At 46.2% G+C, this 18,607-nt stretch overlaps 1 protein-coding gene across 1 annotated transcript in view; it reads right to left on the bottom strand.

The window, feature by feature from the left end:
- Positions 1–18,155, bottom strand: part of LOC138799475 (mannose-binding protein C-like) — a 64,993-nt gene extending 46,838 nt beyond the window's left edge. The window contains exon 1 of the mRNA XM_069980706.1: positions 18,071–18,155. The gene's annotated coding sequence lies outside the window, so the exon portion shown is untranslated. The remainder of the gene's footprint in view (positions 1–18,070) is intronic.
- Positions 18,156–18,607: the final 452 nt, after the last annotated feature.

Consider the following 18,607-nt stretch of genomic DNA (forward strand, 5'->3'; position numbering starts at 1 on the left):
TCTGGGGGTAGCGTAGCGTACGCTGCCTCCCAGACACGTCTTTTCCGCCAGTACCGTCCCAATAAGAGATGACGGTATGGCGTGAAATTCTACTAACTCTGTGAGAGTACCTCAGGGTACACTTACAGATTTAGGGTACGTGCACACTGCGGAATGGCGAAGGATAACCCTTTGTGCATTCTGCAGCTGGCACCCGCCAGCGGACTGATGCAGGCGAGTGTCTCCACCCGTGTCATAGACTCCATGTTATGCACGGGCGGATTCCATTGTCCGTCCAAAGAATGAATACGTTGGACGGAGAGCGGAATCTGCCCGTGCATAGAATGGAGTCTATGACAGACGGAGACGCGCGCCCGCATCAGTCCGCCGGTGGGTGCCAGCTGCGGAATGCACAAAGGGTTATCCTTCGCCATTCCGCAGTGTGCACGTACCCTTAGAGTGTATAAAGGAAGGGACAGCCGAATCCAGCCCCCACAATGCCCCCCCATCCTCCGAGATAGTGGGAAGATCGTTCGGAAACTGATCTTCCCACTGCTGGATAAAGTTTACCACCCGTACGGTGATAACTTTTATACCAGCACCCCCTCTTCTGGTCCCTCGCTGCCCGAGCTACTGTAGCTTACGGCACGATCCGAAAATATCAGAAGCAGTAATAAAGCCCTAATATTTAGCAGCCATTGAGCGGACCCAGCGCTTCTGGATATGAAGGACCCCGTATGGCACCAGGGCAACATTTTCCAGGTGACGTCCCCCACACTGGAAAACAGGAGACCCCAGAAGAAGTGCAGAGTGTGGCGTAACAGGGGGATCAGGAAGGACACCATTTTCCAGTGTGACACCTGTCCTGATCACCCCGGCCTCTGCATACTGGATCGCTTCAAGGCGTACCACACGTCATTGGGGTTCTACATTTTCAAAATTCTGTCCCTTATTCCTATTTCAGGGGTCACGTTGGTCCAGGGATTATTCTGATCGCCATTATCGAGTCGGGAAGGAATTTTTTCCCTGTGATGAGGCTACTGTCGTCTGCCTTACGAGGGTTTTTTGCCTTCCTCTGGATCAACACAGGTTGAATTTGATGGACACCTGTCCTTTTCAACATTATAAACTAATAATTGGCCTAATACCCCCAAATAAATTAGAATTGTCCCTTTTCCCCAGCTGAATAGGTATGGCCGCCATTCCCATTAGAGGATGCCATGATGCAATTACAAACCCTCTGTGCTGCCAGGGCAGTAGAAACCGCCCACAAGTGACTTCATTCTGGAAACTACATCCCATAAGGAATCTAACAAGGGGGGCAGCGGGTATATGGCCCCCTGGTGGCCACATTTGGGACGTGAAAATGAAAAAAATTGTATTTTTTATTTTCACGCCACATGTTCTACACATGTGCCTGTCACCAGTGGGGTCCATATGCTCACTGCACCCCTCGTGTAATTTCCAGAATGGGGTCACTTGTGGGGGGTTTCTACTGTCCTGGCAGCACAGGAGCTTTGTAATTGCGACATGGCCTCCATCCTCCATTCCAGCCTCTAAATGGCGCTCTGTCCCTTTGGTGGCTTGCCCTGTGCCCATATGGCACATGTGGGGTATTTTCGTACTCAGGGGAAATTACCCTACACGTTTTGCATTTATTTTCTTTTTTAACCCCTTGTGGAAATGGACAAAAAATCAAGGCTAGACCAACATTTAGTGTAATTTTTTTTTAAATTTTTACTCTGAATCATTGATCTTGTCATGATTTTTTTCATTTTCACAAGGGGCTAAAAGATAAAAAAAAACACAAAATGTGTAGAGCAATTTCCCCTGAGTACGGAAATACCCCACATGTGGACATAAAGCGCTATGCGGGTGCAGGGTAAGCCTCCAAAGGGAAGGAGCGCCATTTGTTTTTTTGAGGCTTGATTTGGCTGGAATGCATTTCGAGGGGCCATGTTGCATTTAAAAGGCCCCTGTGTTGCCAAGACAGTTGAAACCCCCCACAAGTGACCCCATTATGGAAACTACACCCCTCAAGGAATGTAACAAGGGGTGCAATGAGGATATGGACCCCTTGATGACGGGCACATTTGTGCCGTGAAAGTGAAAAAATTAAATTTTTCACTTTTTACGTCACATTGTTCCACATTTGTGCCCGTCACCAGTGGGGTCCATATGCTCACTGCACCCCTTGTTAGATTCCGTGAGGGGTGTAGTTTCCAGAACGGGGTCCCTTGTGGGGGATTTCCAGTGTTTTGGCAGCACGAGGGCTCTGTAAATGCGACGTGGCCCTTGAAATCCATTCCAGTGAAATCCAGCTTCCGAAAGCCAATTGGCGCTCCTTCCCTTGGGAGGCTCGTGCTGCTCCCGCTTGGCACTTTATGTCCAGATGTGGGGTATTTCTGTACTCGGGAGAAACTGGGCTACATGTCTTGTGGTTTTTTTTTTCCTTTTATCCCTTTGTGAAAATGAAAAATTAAAGGCTAGAACAACGTTTTAGTGTAAAAAATACTTTTGTCTTTTTTCACGTCCTTAAGGGGTTAAGTGTTAGAGAGTCTCCCATTCACCGTCCACATTTTCCTGGCTTCCAAGTTAGTGAGTTCATGCGTCTTCCTCCTGCATGTCAGTGAGCGTCGACAGCGTCATTGTCTCTCAAGTCAGTATGTTCATGCGTCTTCCTCCTGCTTTTCAGTGAGCGTTGGCAGCGTCAAGTCTTTCGGTAACTTCAATTATCTATATATACACATACCTTATCAAGGCTGGAAACCACAGAGTTCCTTGAAGAAGTATATCAACATTACCCTTGTAATCCTATTTACCAAATCCACGTTGCAGTGACTAAGGTGACCACTCTGGGGCTAGGGATGCTGATCAAGCCAACATATGTTTACTGTGAGATGCCTCTTATTTTGGAGTGTACTAAGCAGTTTTTTAAATAAAGTTTCCATATACTTTCACCGCTACTGTGTAAAGACTTTTATTAACCCCTTAACAACATAGGGCGTATATTTACGCCCTGTTGCTGTTAAGGACGTTCAGAGCGGGGCCGCGCGGCGACCCCGCTCTGAACCGCGGCGGTCCCGGGTGCCGCTTATAGCCCGGGACCGCCGGTATTAGCGGGCACGGTCCGATCGCCGTGCCCGCTAATACAGTAATCAGATGCAGCTGTCAAACATGACAGCTGCATCCGATTACCGGACGCAGCACTTCCCTGGTGTCTAGTGGAGGAGATCGCTCCTCCGGGATGTTATCCCGGAGGAGCGATCTCCGTTTCTGAAGCCGGCCGGGGACCGCTCCAAGATGGCGCCGTCCCTGACTCGGCACTCGTTTACTTCCAGCTGCAGCAGCCGGAAGTAAACGAGTGCCTATCTCATGGATCTCTGCAGCATATCTATGCTGCAGAGATCTCTATGAGAGATCAGAGCACTTATACTAGAAGTCCCCCAGGGGGGCTTCTAGTATAAATGTAAAAGTTAAAAAAAAAGTGTTGTTTATAGTAAAAAGCCCCCTCCCCTAATAAAAGTCAGAATCACCCCCCTTTTCTCAGGTTATAAATAAAAGTAAATAAATAAATAAATAAAAAAACATATTTGCTATCGCCACATGCGTAATCGCCCGAACTATTAATTAATCACATTCCTGATCTCGCACGGTAAATGGCGTCAGCGCAAAAAAAAATCCCAAAGTGCAAAATTGCGCATTTTTGGTCTCATCAAATCCAGAAAAATTGTAATAAAAAGCGATCAAAAAGTCGTATATGCGCAATCAAGGTACCAATAGAAAGATCACATCATGGCGCAAAAAATGACACCTCACACAGCCCCATAGACCAAAGGATAAAAGCGCTATAAGCCTGGGAACGGAGCGGTTTTAAGTGACGTATATTTGTTGACAATGGTTTGAATTTTTTACAGGCCATCAGATACAATATAAGTTATACATGTTACATATGTTTTTAATCGTAACGACTTGAGGAACATATATAACAAGTCAGTTTTACCCCAGGGCGAATAGCGTAAAAACACATTTCCCCCAAATAAACAAAATGCGTTTTTTTTTCAATTTCACCATACATTTATTTTTTTACTGGATTCACAGTGTACTTTATGCAAAAATTCAGCCTGTCATTGCAAAGTACAATTAGTGACGCAAAAAATAAGGGCTCATGTGGGTTTCTAGGTGGAAAAATGCAAGTGCTATGGCCTTTTAAGCACAAGGAGGAAAAAACGAAAATGCAAAAATCGAAATTGGCTCTGTCCTTAAGGGGTTAAAGATATTCCCCTGCGTGTATGCTGAGAGGAGAAGGGCCCCGGCACCCTCGGACCCCATCGTGAAAGCAAGGTTACAGAAGGTGAGCTCTAAGGTTGCACTACACCACCCAGCAACAACCCCTCAGTATATTACAGTACACCGCATATATATATATATATATATATATATATATATATATATATATATATTTATATATATACATGTATGTCCAAATAAGAATATATAGAATGCTAAAAATTAACTTACTCTCCTTTTGGGGTAGGGAACAGTTGTTTGCTCCAAAACCCTCTTCAGGATCGCAATCCGAAATAGAGGAGTATGGTCACTGAGGTACTGTATAGGTCCTCTCTGTAGTGAATGTTCACTGGATGTTACCACTCTTTACAGCAATATCTAGAGATGAGCAAAGCAGCCGAAAATGTATTTCACGAGCTTAAAAAATTTATTGTCAAATTCGTTAAGATTCGCAAACCTAGGGGGGGGCGTGTCTGACCGCCCAGCAAGATGGCCGCTTGTTAGAGGAGCTCCGCTCCTAGCCGCCTGCTACATGAGCAATCTGCCTGTCCTGCCGCCCGTTTGCCCGCTCCTCATCGCTGGTAACCCACACAAGCTCACCGGGCACTATAGAGCTCGCCGTTCACGGCGTACATTACCCCAGAGACAGAGGAGAGGTGCCCTGGGAGCCGAAGGTGACAGCTGCACCCGCCATCTTGGATCACGTGGGGTTGCGGCGCTGCGGCTCCACACAGCAGAGAAGGAGCCTGTGCTGCGTCCTGCAAGATCTTGAGGCACGGAGAGGCTGCACTTCAACCCAGTACGCCGCTCGGCCCCACACAGCACCCGGACTCATCCCGCCTGTCATATCTCCCAGACGGGAGGCCTGTGAGTACAGTGCTTGGCGCCATCTTAGCCCTCCCCCTGACTGCCTGTCAGCTCCAGAGGCCTGCGGGAGGCGATCACACACAGTGACTGTGGGGCAGAGAGTGGGGGCTTCACTACACAAGGCTGAACTCCTACCCCTGCTAAATATTGCCCGACACATATTGCCCTGGGACTACTCCCTCCTGCCCCACTGAAGTGAAGTACAGTATACTGGCGAGGAGTCGCCACCATATTGCACACTGCCGGGCTGGAGATCGCAGGGTCCCAGACCCCCTCCCCCTTTAGGGCTACAAACTCTCTTCCTGCACCTTCGCAGTCCCTACACCAAAAGTCGCTGCTGCAATATTTCACCCCTAAACATGACACTAACTCTCTCCAACAGAGACTTGCATGCGCAAAATCAGACATCTGACACATTGCATATCAGTGAGGCGAACCCTGCCTATTCTTCAGACATAAATATGCCTTTCAGAAGTTCTAGGAACTCTACTTCAGTAAAGAAGGGTCCTGCAGCTCACACTCGGCAGCACATGGGTAGTCACTCGCAGCATGAAGAAGATTATAACATGACCCCGTCTGTATTGACCTCTGCCAAAGGATGGCGTTCCTCCTCTGAATCCTTACAAGAAGATGCAGCAGAGCAACATAGGTCCCCATCCACAGCTTCCTCAGACCTGCGTTCACTATTGCAAACTCTGCCCACTAAAGCAGACTTTCAAGCCCTGGTTACTGAGGTGAGGGAGGCATGCCGGGCTGAAATTGCGCACATACGCAAAGACCTGAAACATGTTGCTGAGCGGGTTGAGAGCTTGGAGCATGCCCATGATGATACTAGGAAATACGTTTCCAGACTCCAAAAACACGTGGTGCTAACCACTAATCACCTACAAGAAACGACAAGACACTTGGAGGATCTGGATAACAGAGGCAGGAGACACAATATCTGGGTCCAGGGCCTCCCTGAAGCATCCCCTGAGGACTTACACACAGTGCTGCAGTCTATATTCAATGGAATCCTGGGGTACCCTGAAGAAGCTACCGTTCAATTGGACCGGGCACACCGGGCCCTTTGACCCAGGAATGCTACCACACAACCTAGAGATGTTATTTGCTGCGTTACTGACTATGCTACCAAAGAACTGATTATGAACAAAGCGCGGCAACTGGATGTCATCACCTATCAGGGGCATACAGTACAACTTTTTCTGGATTTGTCGTGGCTAACGCTACAGAAGAGACGTCACCTAAAGCCCTTATTGAACTTACTGCGGTACCATAATATCCCTTACAGATGGGGGTTCCCTTTCGCCCTTATTGCCCGAAAGAATGGCCAGACGGCGACCTTGGTCTCTTTTGCGGATCTGGAGGACTTTTGTGGATCCCTGGAAATCCCCCGCCCAGACATCTTAGATTGGGAGATCCCGCTCCCATCTAGGCCCCCGCCATCTGAGCAGCAGAGAGTCGAGGCACAGAAGAGAAAGTCTACTCCGTCCAAGTCTCCCCCGGGACTTCCCCCTCGCTGATACCCCGGATCTCCCTCTGTGATAGTCAATGCTTGCTGAGGAATATACACCTGATACTGTTGTATTGTTACTTTTGGGATTCTAGAAATACTCTATGCCTTGGGACAAGATGCTTTGAACGGTTCACCCTACGTTTGGTTCGGGAGGGTGGATAGGATGTCTGAGTTATATTATTGTCTTTGGCCCTCTTTTTGTTCTTTACAGTTTACAGTTTGCTGGTTTATATGTTTAATGGGGTCCGGGTATAACGGGTTCAAGCGATGCACCTGGCATTAGGTTGGTGCCAAGATAGTTAAGACACTTATGCCCATTTGGCGGTTGAGCGCTCTCTTTCTCTTACTGAGAGTATACAAGTTACAGTTCTTTCCCAATTACCTGATAGATCTTGCTGGGTTAGTCCAGACACCTTTTTCCCCCCTTCCTCCTAGGGGTATTTTTTTGGGGGGGAGGGTCCATTGGATCCCCCCTTTTCTCCTTCGGAGCGGGGGGGGGGGGGGGGGCAGTGAACCCTTTTCTCTGTGGGCTGCATTTGCCTGATTGTGATTACTTGACCCCACTATAGGACTCCCAGGGTGCCCTCGCGGTCATCCGTAGGGTTCCCTGGTTAAGTTGACTGTGAGTTTAGTTTGTTTATTAATATTGTTTTTTTCCTTTTATTGATCTCTTACGTGACTTTTTCTCTTTGGCTTAGTTTGTATCCACCCCTGTTTGTCGTCTACCACTTCCCTAGTGTTTTTGCCCTTCCCTTCCTACAGACGAGGTCCTTCTAATCCCTGGTGAGTACATTCCACATCTTTTTTTTTTATTTGGGGATAGGTGCTGCTGCGCTCTGGGAGATGGTCCGGTTGCTTACCTTAAATGTCCATGGCCCGAACACCAACGCAAAGCGTAGGTTAGCTCTTACTGAGTTTTTCGCCTCAAAGGCCGAAGTTACCCACTATGACTCCACTGGCAACTTTAATTTTGCAAAACACAAGTTCCCCTCCTCATATTCGGCATGCTGTAACAGGAAAAAAGCGGGAGTAGCAATCCTGCTAGCTAGACACTGCCCCATTCAAATATCTACAGCGGAGGTAGACCCTGCTGGCCGCTATCTTATTCTTCAGGGGTCCTACAAAGGCTCCCCAATTACCCTGTGTAATGTATACGTTCCCAACGCCCACCAAATAAGATTTCTTCGTAAGCTTCTACTGAAACTATCACGATTACCCCCCTCTACACTTATTCTTGGGGGAGATTTTAATATGATATTCTCTGAACAGATGGACCGCTTTTCTCTGACCCGCCCACAAACTCCCGCTATATGACCTGTGGCGGATTAACCACCCAAGAGACAAGTCATATTCATTCTACTCGTCCCCTCATAAGACCTTCACGAGAATTGACTACTTTTTTGGCAATATTATGGGACTTCGGCTTATGTCACATGCCTCCATGGGTATTATCTCATGGTCAGACCATGCCCCTGTTTTATTAGACCTTAAGGATACTGCTCCCCATGTGAGGTCCTGTCACTGGCGCCTTATTGAGTCGCTTTTAACCCCCCCCCCCCCCCCCCCCCCACCTACGAGACTCTCTCTCTTCCTCCCTAGCGGCTTATTTTACAGATAATCTGGGTTCTGTTGGGTCTCTGGTGGTTTTGTGGGAAGCCCATAAGGCGGTTATGAGGGGCCATTGTATCTCTCTTAGCTCCAAATTAAAGAAAGATAGAACCTATAGGATGGAGAAGTTGTCTGCTCAGTTGCGGAAACGGGAAGCTGATTTACTAACCGCTCCTTCACTGCCCTTACTTCGGCGGGTCATAGGCCTCCGGGCGAAGGTGAAGAATTTGGCTTTACACAAAGTTGAGAAGCTGCTTCTCTATACTAGGCAAAAATATTATGAACGGGGCAATAAAGCCTATACACTATTAGCCAAGCAACTCCGGGATCGCACGGAGCAACAAACTCCTCATGCACTAAGAAATAGAGATGGTGTCCTGCTCCATGACCCCTCAGCCATAGCTGAGCAGTTTCGGGAGTACTTTACCCGCCTTTACAATCTACCATCCACGTTGCCAGGAGACTCAGCAGAACACGTAAGACTCTTAGATGAGTTTCTTGCGGGATGTCGCCTCCCCAGGTTGCCATCAGAGGCGCGGGAGGTTTTAAATGCGGAAATATCCGCGGAGGAACTGGAAGGCATAATGAAAGACCTACCCACCGGTAAATCCCCTGGTCCTGACGGTCTCACGTACTTGTACTACCGCACTTTTGCGCCGACCTTGACTCCCCATCTACTAAACCTCTTCAACGCATTTCTAGCAGGGACCCCTCTTCCCACGACATTGACCCATGCTTATATATCTTTAATCCCCAAACCGGGCAAAGACCCTGCTGATTGCAGTAGCTATCGCCCAATCGCCCTCTTGAATGCTGATCTCAAGTTATTTACGAAGGTTCTTGCTACTCGCCTGTCGACATGGTTACCACAACTTATTGATAAGGACCAGGTCGGGTTTGTTCCTTGTCGACAGGGGGGTGACAACACCAGGAGAGTCATCGACCTGATTGATGCGGTTAATAGGGAGGATGGGTCAGCCTTGCTGTTAGGCCTTGACGCAGAAAAGGCCTTTGACCGTCTGAGCTGGCCTTTTATGACACGGGTCTTAGAAACATTCGGTATAGATGGAGCCTTTCTCAGAGCGGTCGAGGGCCTGTACTCCTCTCCCACGGCCTCTATAAAATTCCCGCATGCAATGTCAGGGACGATCTCTACCCACAATGGCACCCGCCAGGGGTGCCCGCTTTCACCGCTAATTTTTGTGATGTGTATCGAGCCACTGGCGGCTGCCATTAGAAACCACCCGGATATACATGGGGTTCAAATTCGTGGGAAGGATTATAAACTCTCCCTTTTCTTGGACGATGTTTTGCTGACCCTGACTCAACCGCATATTTCTCTCCCTAATCTCCATGCTCTCTTAACTGACTTCGGCCACCTGTCAGGATATAAGGTGAATGCATCCAAAACTGAAGCCCTGTCTATTCCCCAGTCCATCATTAACTGCCTTGAAGAGAAATTTCACCTATAACTGGAAAACTGATGCGCTCAAATACCTAGGGGTTCAAATCACTAATTCCTACTACTCTCTCTATGCCCACAATTTTCCTAAATTATTTGCGGAAATTCGAACCCTACTGGATAAATGGAATTCCCTACCTATTTCTCTACTAGGGAGGATAGCAGCAGTCAAGATGACGATTCTGCCTAAAATCCTATATTACTTTGAGACTCCGATCCAGGTCCCTATGAGTGCTCTTAAGGCAATTCAAGCCTCCATCCTGCGTTTCGTGTGGGCTCATAAACGCCACAGAATAGCAAAAAATATTTTACAGGCTCCCAAGTCCTCGGGGGGCTAGCTCTCCCGGACTTGGTCTGTTACTATTGGGCGGCACATCTTCGCCACATTCCAGCCTGGTCGGCGCACTTAGCCTACACGAAATGGATGGTATTGGAGAAACTGTGGATAGCACCCGTACACCCCAACTCCTTCTTATGGTCCACCTCTGATACCCCCCTTCAGGGACCGGCATTGGGCCCTATGACCCACACGAGGCACATTTGGCGTACATGCATCAGAAAGTTCCCCTTAGTCTCCAAATGCTCCCCAATGACCTCCTTTCTCTTTCACCCTGGCCTCCTGGACAGCTTGACGAGTGGTATGTCTAGAGCAGGGCACTCCAATAAACTATTTCGATTTGCTGATATTGTTAACCCTAGAGACCGGTCTCTCCTTCCTTACTCTGTGTTGGCTGCTGAATATGACCTACCTCCCATAGCGCAGTATCAATATCTCCAGATAAAGCATTTTATGTCCACCCTTTTCTCTACCACTACGGTCTCCCTCCCCATGGACTTTGAGAGGCTGTGTAAGGCAGGAGTATCCACCAAGGTCCTTATTTCTGATATATACCATATTCTGAAGAGCCTCCCTCCTGATGAGGATGTGAGAAATCCTTATATGGCGCGTTGGGAAGCATTGTTTGGTAGACAACTTCCCCAGTCTGTATGGCGTGTGATATGGGATAGAGCTGCTAAGACCTCCATATGCACAACTTACAAAGAAAACCAATATAAACTAATGTTGTTCTGGTATCACACACCCGAATTCCTCCATGCGATGAATCCCACGATACCTAATGTTTGTTGGAGATGCCAGGGGGGTGTGGGTTCTCTCCAGCACATTTACTGGTCTTGTCCCCTAATAGCCTCTTATTGGGCAATGGTGAAGGATCTGATCAAGGAAGTTGTGGGCATGGAGATAGCACCTGACCCAGTTTTCTATCTCTTCAATATCCCACCTATGATGTTGGGGCGCAAGACCATGAAATTGCTCCTCCATATTCTCACAGCCGCGCGCTGCCTGGTAGCTAGGTTTTGGAGGCAGACGGTCTCTCCTACACGAAATGACTTATATGCTCGCATTCTTGATGTGAGGAACATGGAACACTTAACGGCCATGCTTAACAACAGATTAGATCATCTCAAACAGGTCTGGAACTTGTGGGATGTTTTCTGGGCTGAAAAGGAATCTATGGGTATCAGGCCCCATCGTACTACCTGTCCCCCAAACGATAGGGATCCCTCTCCGTAGACCTTCCCCCTTGTGTCTTGTGTCCTGCCTGTCCCCTCCCTCTCCTCTGTGTTATGCCCGGTTTACGGTTGTTCATTCTACTGTACTTTAATTCGGTTGTTCTCTTATCTTTTATTTTTTCCCTTGTTTTTTTTTTTAGTCCAATACAGCGTGAGCAATAACTTTATTCATTCATGCGCCTGACTGTAGGATCTGACTGTTTCTTTGTATTGCGATACTTGCATATGCCTTTTGATTATTGGACATGTTGTTTTGTACATTGGCTGTTTATGAAAAAGAAAAAATCCTTTCAATAAAAACACAATAAAAAAAAAAAAAAAAGATTCGCAAACCTATGACAGAAGGATGAATTTGTTAATGTATGTTTTTGTAAAAGTGTCGAAAATTGGAAAATCACAATAAAAAAAAAAAGTTTTTTAGCTAATCGTCCAATTTCCACCATGGATAGTAGTGGACATTGGTGGAGCAGCGGCGGAACATGAATTTTCTCCAAGGAAAGCAGTGGACATCAGTGGAGAAGTGGAATAACATCAATTTTCTCCCAGGAAACCAGTGGACATCGGTGGAGCAGCGGCGTAACATCAGCTTTTTTCCAGGAAAACAGTGGACATCGGTGGAACTGCAGCGTAATATCAGTTTTCTCCCAGGAAAACAGTGGAAATCAGAAGAGCAGCGGTGTAACATCAATTTTCTCCCAGGAAACCAGTGGACATCAGTGGAGCAGCGGCGTAACATCAGCTTTCTCCTAGGAAAACAGTGGACATCGGTGGGGTAGCGGCGTAACATCAGTTTTCTCCCAAGAAAGCAATGGACATCAGTGGAGCAGGAGGTCAGGACAGTTTCTAGGTAATTTTGGCAACAGGGCAGATCTTGATAAAAGTGTTCCCCCTCTCAGTTCAGCCCTGGGGAAGGAAGGGGGGCTTTTATCAAGATTTGGGTTGGAAGAAGCAGTGTGTGTATTACGGCATAGAGCGGTGTCGCACCCCTACCAAATAATGTTCAACTGAATACAAAAACATCATTCAGTGACTTAAAGGTGACATCTTCTTTGATCTGAGGCATCACTTTCCTTTCCTTTTCCATCCGGCCCAGACCTCCATAATGATTTATTGCAGCTACAATTCATCTCTTCAGAACCTGCCAGACAAACATCTCAGGCTGTGCATTCACGGCTGCTTCTGCCATGAGACGGAATGAGCATTCCACCTCAGGCGGCAGATTCTGCGGTCCTGCAGGGAGCGGCATAATGTTCCCCCTGCTGTCATTTTAGTTAAGTTTCACTTAACAAAAATGACAGCAGCCCTACAGCAGCTCACCTGTCTCGCCACAGCCGTCCCGCTGCCCACGCTCACCACTGTCTACACGTCCCGCCAGGCTCCCGCAATGTCACCCACCCATAAGGTCCCAAACTGTAGTAATTCTGCTGTTTGGTGAAGTAAATCAGCTGGAAGCTGTGTGACCTCCATTACACTGACATACAGGATGCTGGGAGAGCTGTGTGACCTCCATTACACTTACATACAGGATGCTGGGAAATCTGTGTGATCTCCATTTCACTGACATACAGGATGCTGAGAAAGCTGTGTAACATCCATTACACTGACATACAGGATGCTGGGAAAGCTGTGTGACCTCTTCTACAATGTCATAGAGGATGCTGGGAAAGCTGTGTGACCTCTATTACACTGACATACAGGATGCTGGGAAAGCTGGGTGACCTCCGCTACACTGACATACAGGATACTGGAAAAGCTGGGTGACCTTCATTGCACTGACATATAGGATGCTGGTAAAGCTGTGTGACCTCCATTACACTGACATACAGGATGCTGGGAAAGCTGTGTGACCTCCGCTACACTGACATTCAGGATGCTGGAAAAGGTGTGTGACCTCCATAACACTAACAAACAGGATGCTGGGAAAGCTGTGTGACCTCCAATACACTGACATATAGGATGCTGGGAAAGCTGTGTGAACTCCAATACACTGACATACAGGATGCTGGGAAAGCTGGGTGACCTCCATTATATTGACATACAGGATGCTGGCAAAGCTAGGTGACCTCCATTACACTGAAGGGGCAGGGCTTATCATCACGGGGGGGCTCGGGCTTATCGGGACTTATCCGGGGCTCCCTCTGTGCAGGATTGCCCCCACCCACCCCTTTATTAGCCCCCACAAGTGACTCACCTCTCAGTCTGATCCTCACAGCTCCTCTTCTGGGTGAATCCGTCCTCTTCTGGCACCTGCACAGGAAGCCCTTGTGTCTCTGCCCTGGCGCTGTTCCCTTTAGCTGTGCGTGTGTCTTTAAGGCATACGCACAGCTAAAGGTCGTTCTGGCCGGGGATCTGGAACTTAGATTCCAGATCCCCGGGCAAGCCCTGAGAATGCGGGAGGTGGGTACTGTCGGGCGCTGCAGGGATCTGGTAGCAGAAGCACTTCAACCCCGAAGGGGCCTAGCACAGACAGTTGAGCTTAAAGGGAACCTATCACCACCCGGTGCCGGGGTGACAGGCTCCCGACCCCCCGCTACAGCCCCCTATACTCACCTGATTCCGCCGGGTGCCGCTTCTGGAGCCGGTCGGGTCACGGAGATCTCAGCCGCTGCAGCCCGACGCGCGCACTGAGAGATGAGTCCAACGCTCATAGAGAATGACAGGCGAGTCCAGTGCTCCGTCATTCTCTTTGAGCGTTGGACTCATCTCTCAGCACGTGCGCCGGGCTGCAGCAGCTGAGATCTCCGTGACCCGACCGGATCCAGAAGCGGGACCCGGCGGGATCAGGTGAGTATAGGGGGCTGTAGCGGGGGGTCGGGAGCCTGTAGCGAGACTTTCCTTTTTTTTTGTTAAAATATTAGAGAAATGAAAGAAAGACCCCAATTTTTAGATCCCCAGAACTTTTTTTTTAACATGTCAATTAAAATTAATGTAATCCAACAGTTGAGCTGAATGGGTCATCCAACCTCCAAAAAAACTTAAAGAAATTAAAACCTAGTCAATTGGGATAGACTAAAACAGGTCATAAAACCCCATCAGCAAAAGAGAAAAAAATAAATACCAGAAAAGACAAGATTCAAGATGGATTTACACTGATTATATTAAACAAAAGAGTGGCTATTTTAGGTTTTCCTACTGTAGTCTATTTTCTTTAAAAAAAATAAAATAATAATAATAATAATAATGGCTTAAATAATAACCTTGCTGAATCTGGCCCTCTAGCTTTTTCCAAGACACGCATACATACAAAGTGCAAGACGAAACTTACGTGTGCCTCTTGGGGTTTTTAAGCTGTCTCCAGCTTAAAGCGACACTATCAGTAGCTGTGTCTCTCAGTAGTAGATAGCCACTACTTTCACCCCTCTCCTCACCCACATTGTTTCTAAATTCGCTAAATGCTCTTATGCAAATTACTTGCTTAAGAGCATTTAGGGCGTTGCTCGGGGCCAGAGAGCATCAACGCAACCCGCCTGCCCCGTCCCGCCCACTATGCATATTCATAACTGCATAGTGGGCTCTATACACGCCAGCTGCACAGGCACCTGGCCCTTTTGACTCCTGACCCAGTGTCCTTACATGGAAGCTGTTGTCAGTTAGTTGTCAGTGGCACAAACTGGATTTGCTGCTGCTCCTCCTTTGAAGATGATGATGGATGATGATGATGTTACACATGGCTGCCAGGTGGAGTCTATCATCGTCATCATCTTCTACCTCCTCCTTATCATAGTCAGGGATGAAGTTCTCCACCCCCAACTCATCATCAGCCTGCTAGCCTACAACCTTCCCCTGCCTAACCCCCCTCACTGCTCTCATGTGGCGGCTCAACTTCTCCTTCCTCCATGACATCCTCTACATCTGACATGTTAAACTCAGTCCCTCCAGCTGTTTTAAAACTACAATTCCCATCATGCCTAGACAGCCAAAGCTAAAGCTTTGGCTGTCCAGGCATGATGGGACTTGTCGTTTTGCAACAGCTGGAGGGCCTGAGTTTGACATCCCTGCTCTACATTGAATGTTTGGGGTTCCATTGTAAGAATTGTAACATTCACATCACAAGGTCTCTCCTCTGACAGTCACCACTGAGCTATCTGACCTCTAAATAGCACTGTGAATAGCTCCCCCGCTGAGCAATACTTTGTTCTCCGCTCTCAGCTGCCAGCTAATCTCCCTCCTTCCCCCTCCCCTCTTCATAGACCAGACAGATCCGACTGATGAAAAAACAGTCGAGATTTCCTGATTCTGAGTAGTGGATGACAGAAAGGAGAGGAGGGGGGACCTGGGAAAAGGCTTTTACATGCAGATAATGGCATATTTGGCTAATAAACCCAATTACAAAGTTTCTTAAAATCGCCTGGACTGTTGATTTCTGCAAAAAAAATGTAATGACAGTGACAGTGATGGTGTTTTGTGACATTACCTAACACACCTATACAAGTGTTCTGTAAAGAAAGTGAGTGGATGTAAAACAGCAGCCACTCCCTTTCTAGTCAGAAACAAGATCTATTTTGGAGAATGCAGCACCCAGTTTATAGCTACACTGGATGTACTGCTTATTATTTTATACCCAACCACTCCCACAATACACCAGGAATACACTCACAATCTACCCACAATAATCCCTTCTCTCCTCTGTCCCTATAGCTCTGTTTACTTCTCTCCCTTGAGAAAGGCCCCCTTTTACCCGTTGGCCTAATCGCGTTGTGTTTTTTTAAAAATAAAACCCTTTTATGGAACAACCACGCCATCCTGTGGTTTACTGAACACCAGCGCCCTATACAAGCCGGGATCCCTACGATCCTTCAGCCTGCTGCGGCCGGCCTACTGCATTGCTTATTGTACGACTCCCTTGACGTACCCCGGCAGGAGCTGCAGTGTTCCTTTATTCATGCTCTACATAGAGTTGTGCCTATAACTTAGCACAACTCTAATAGGTGAGTGCCACTCATCTTCTTTTGTTTTAGAAATCCTTTGCTGTCATTTATTGCACCAGGAGGCGCCCCTGCTCTCTTCCTTTTTATCTCCTCCTATTTCTCTCCCTGCTCTACCTCTTTGTCTGCTGCCAACTCCGCCACACACACAGACTGGCCAACTCCATTAACGAACCGCCTTATATAGAGGGTGAGGTTCTGACATCACAAAGGGGCCTGCAGCTGATTGGACAGGCACTAGGGATTGTGGGTAAACCCTTTCCCCACCCTGTGATGCTTGAGACAGCATGTGCAGCTGCCAATTTGTTTTTTAGCAAATTTTCTTAACGAATCAGCGTAAATTCGATTCGCAGAACGAAGCGAATTGACAGCGCGATTTGCATTGAATTTTAATTCGCCAAATTGGCACGATTGGCACGAGAGCTATTAAGATGCTTTTAGAAGAGGATCTGCTGATGCCATCTAAAGGATTTAATTGTGGATGCCATTTTATTTGTATTGACACATGATTATTTCAATTACAATAATCAAGATTATTTACAAAAATGCGGCACGGCTATGGGGACTAAATTCATGCCATGCTATGCATTTGAACATACTTTTTTAATCATAATATAATTTTTTTATAAAAAGGTTCATAGATAATATTATTTTAATCTAAAAAGGGGACAAAAACTCCTTCGTGGAATTCATACATACTCTTAATGATAATATATGGAGATTGAGTTTTAACAGCCGTATTAGTAAGACGGAGCTAGTTTTTTTAGATTTAATTTTTTTTTATAGCTAATGGTTAAATTGAAACAATATGTAATTTTAAGAAAGAAAATGCTTCGTTACAATATTCTAGCATTAAGAAAATCCTTCAAAATAACTGGGATATTTTGAAGAATGACCCAATACTAAAAACAAAAATCCTATGATATTTCTGAAGCAAGCAACTTGCTTCATGCATGTCAGTCATTATATATAAGAGGTTATTCACAGAAAATATATCAATGTCTCCAGTATTACTGGTTTAGTCTATCTAAGTAAAGCTTATTTTGTGTATAAAAGGGGGGGGGATTCCCACAGGTACTATTTTACATTTTACTCAAGGACAAACTTTAAGCAGGTTATTAGACAATATACCTATATTACTATAATACCATATTTATATTCACCCCAGCACTCCAGATTCTATGCAGTGAGATGTAAAGTAGTGAATACCCAGACCAAATGGAAACGCTATATAATTTATAGAAGTCATCACCGCAGCATTTAAAAATCCTCTACTTACTGCTGAGTAGATAAACACACTTTTTTCATGATTTTTGAATGAGGCTGACTTCTGTGGATATAGATATAATATTTGTATTGGGAAAAGGAAGGCAATATGACTTCTTTTGTTTTTACCTCTTTTTTTTTTTAGTCCCCCAAGGGGCACAATAATGGCAGCTATAGTGACCATGGCAACTGATTAGCCAATACTACAGTCGCTCTTAACTGCAACATCTAGGGGGTTCATTGAATTGGAATTACTGTATCTTTTATCCTCACCACTTACGGCAGGTGTCAGCTGCTAATAATAGAAGGCGCTTTCTGTGTATGGAGAGGCCTCAGCCACTCATATTTCCTTAACACCCAGAAAGTTTTTAGTATAATAGGTAAGCTTTCTTCTTCTCACTATACAACTCAGGTAAATTAGGCTCATTCGTCAACACCATACAGATTATGTACTTAGAAATAGCCTGAGCTCAGGCTGAGATAGACTAGATTAGATAATAGATAGATAGATAGATAGATAGATAGATAGATAGATAGATAGATAGATAGTAGATATATTTCTGTTAAAATACAGCGGTGACTTACTTTTGGTGCAATATATCTTCACATAGAAAATACAAAAACATTTCTTTTAATAGCTTCCCATTTTGTACACAATAGTTTTGTGAACTTTGACTGTGAAAAATCATTGTGTAAACATGACTATAGCAACGTAACATGCAGACACAAAGTCCATCAACCTGACAAAAGTGTTGCAATGTTTTCCCCTGTAAATTCTTATTTTTGATGGCACAAGACACATTTCCCAAAACATAGTTAAGAAATATTTTGCTTAAAAAATTATACACTTACAAAATTAGAAAATTATTTCCTGACAATACAGATTTTATTTGTGCAATATTTTTTGGTACTTATGTTTCGTACTGATTTGTAATTTACCCCATACACCTTAGACTTATGTCGGGTGCCGGTGTGAGGTGGCCATTTAGAACAACCACCGTGATGTCAGGGGTGATAGGTGATGTCAGGGGTGATAGGGGGTGATGTCAGGGGTGATAGGGGGTGATGTCAGGGGTGATAGGGGCTGGCCTTGATGGACAGTGCCTGGCATCAATTTGCACA

This window comes from Dendropsophus ebraccatus, chromosome 8 (assembly GCF_027789765.1).
Source record: "Dendropsophus ebraccatus isolate aDenEbr1 chromosome 8, aDenEbr1.pat, whole genome shotgun sequence".
In the NCBI taxonomy this organism is placed as follows: Eukaryota; Metazoa; Chordata; class Amphibia; order Anura; family Hylidae; genus Dendropsophus; species Dendropsophus ebraccatus.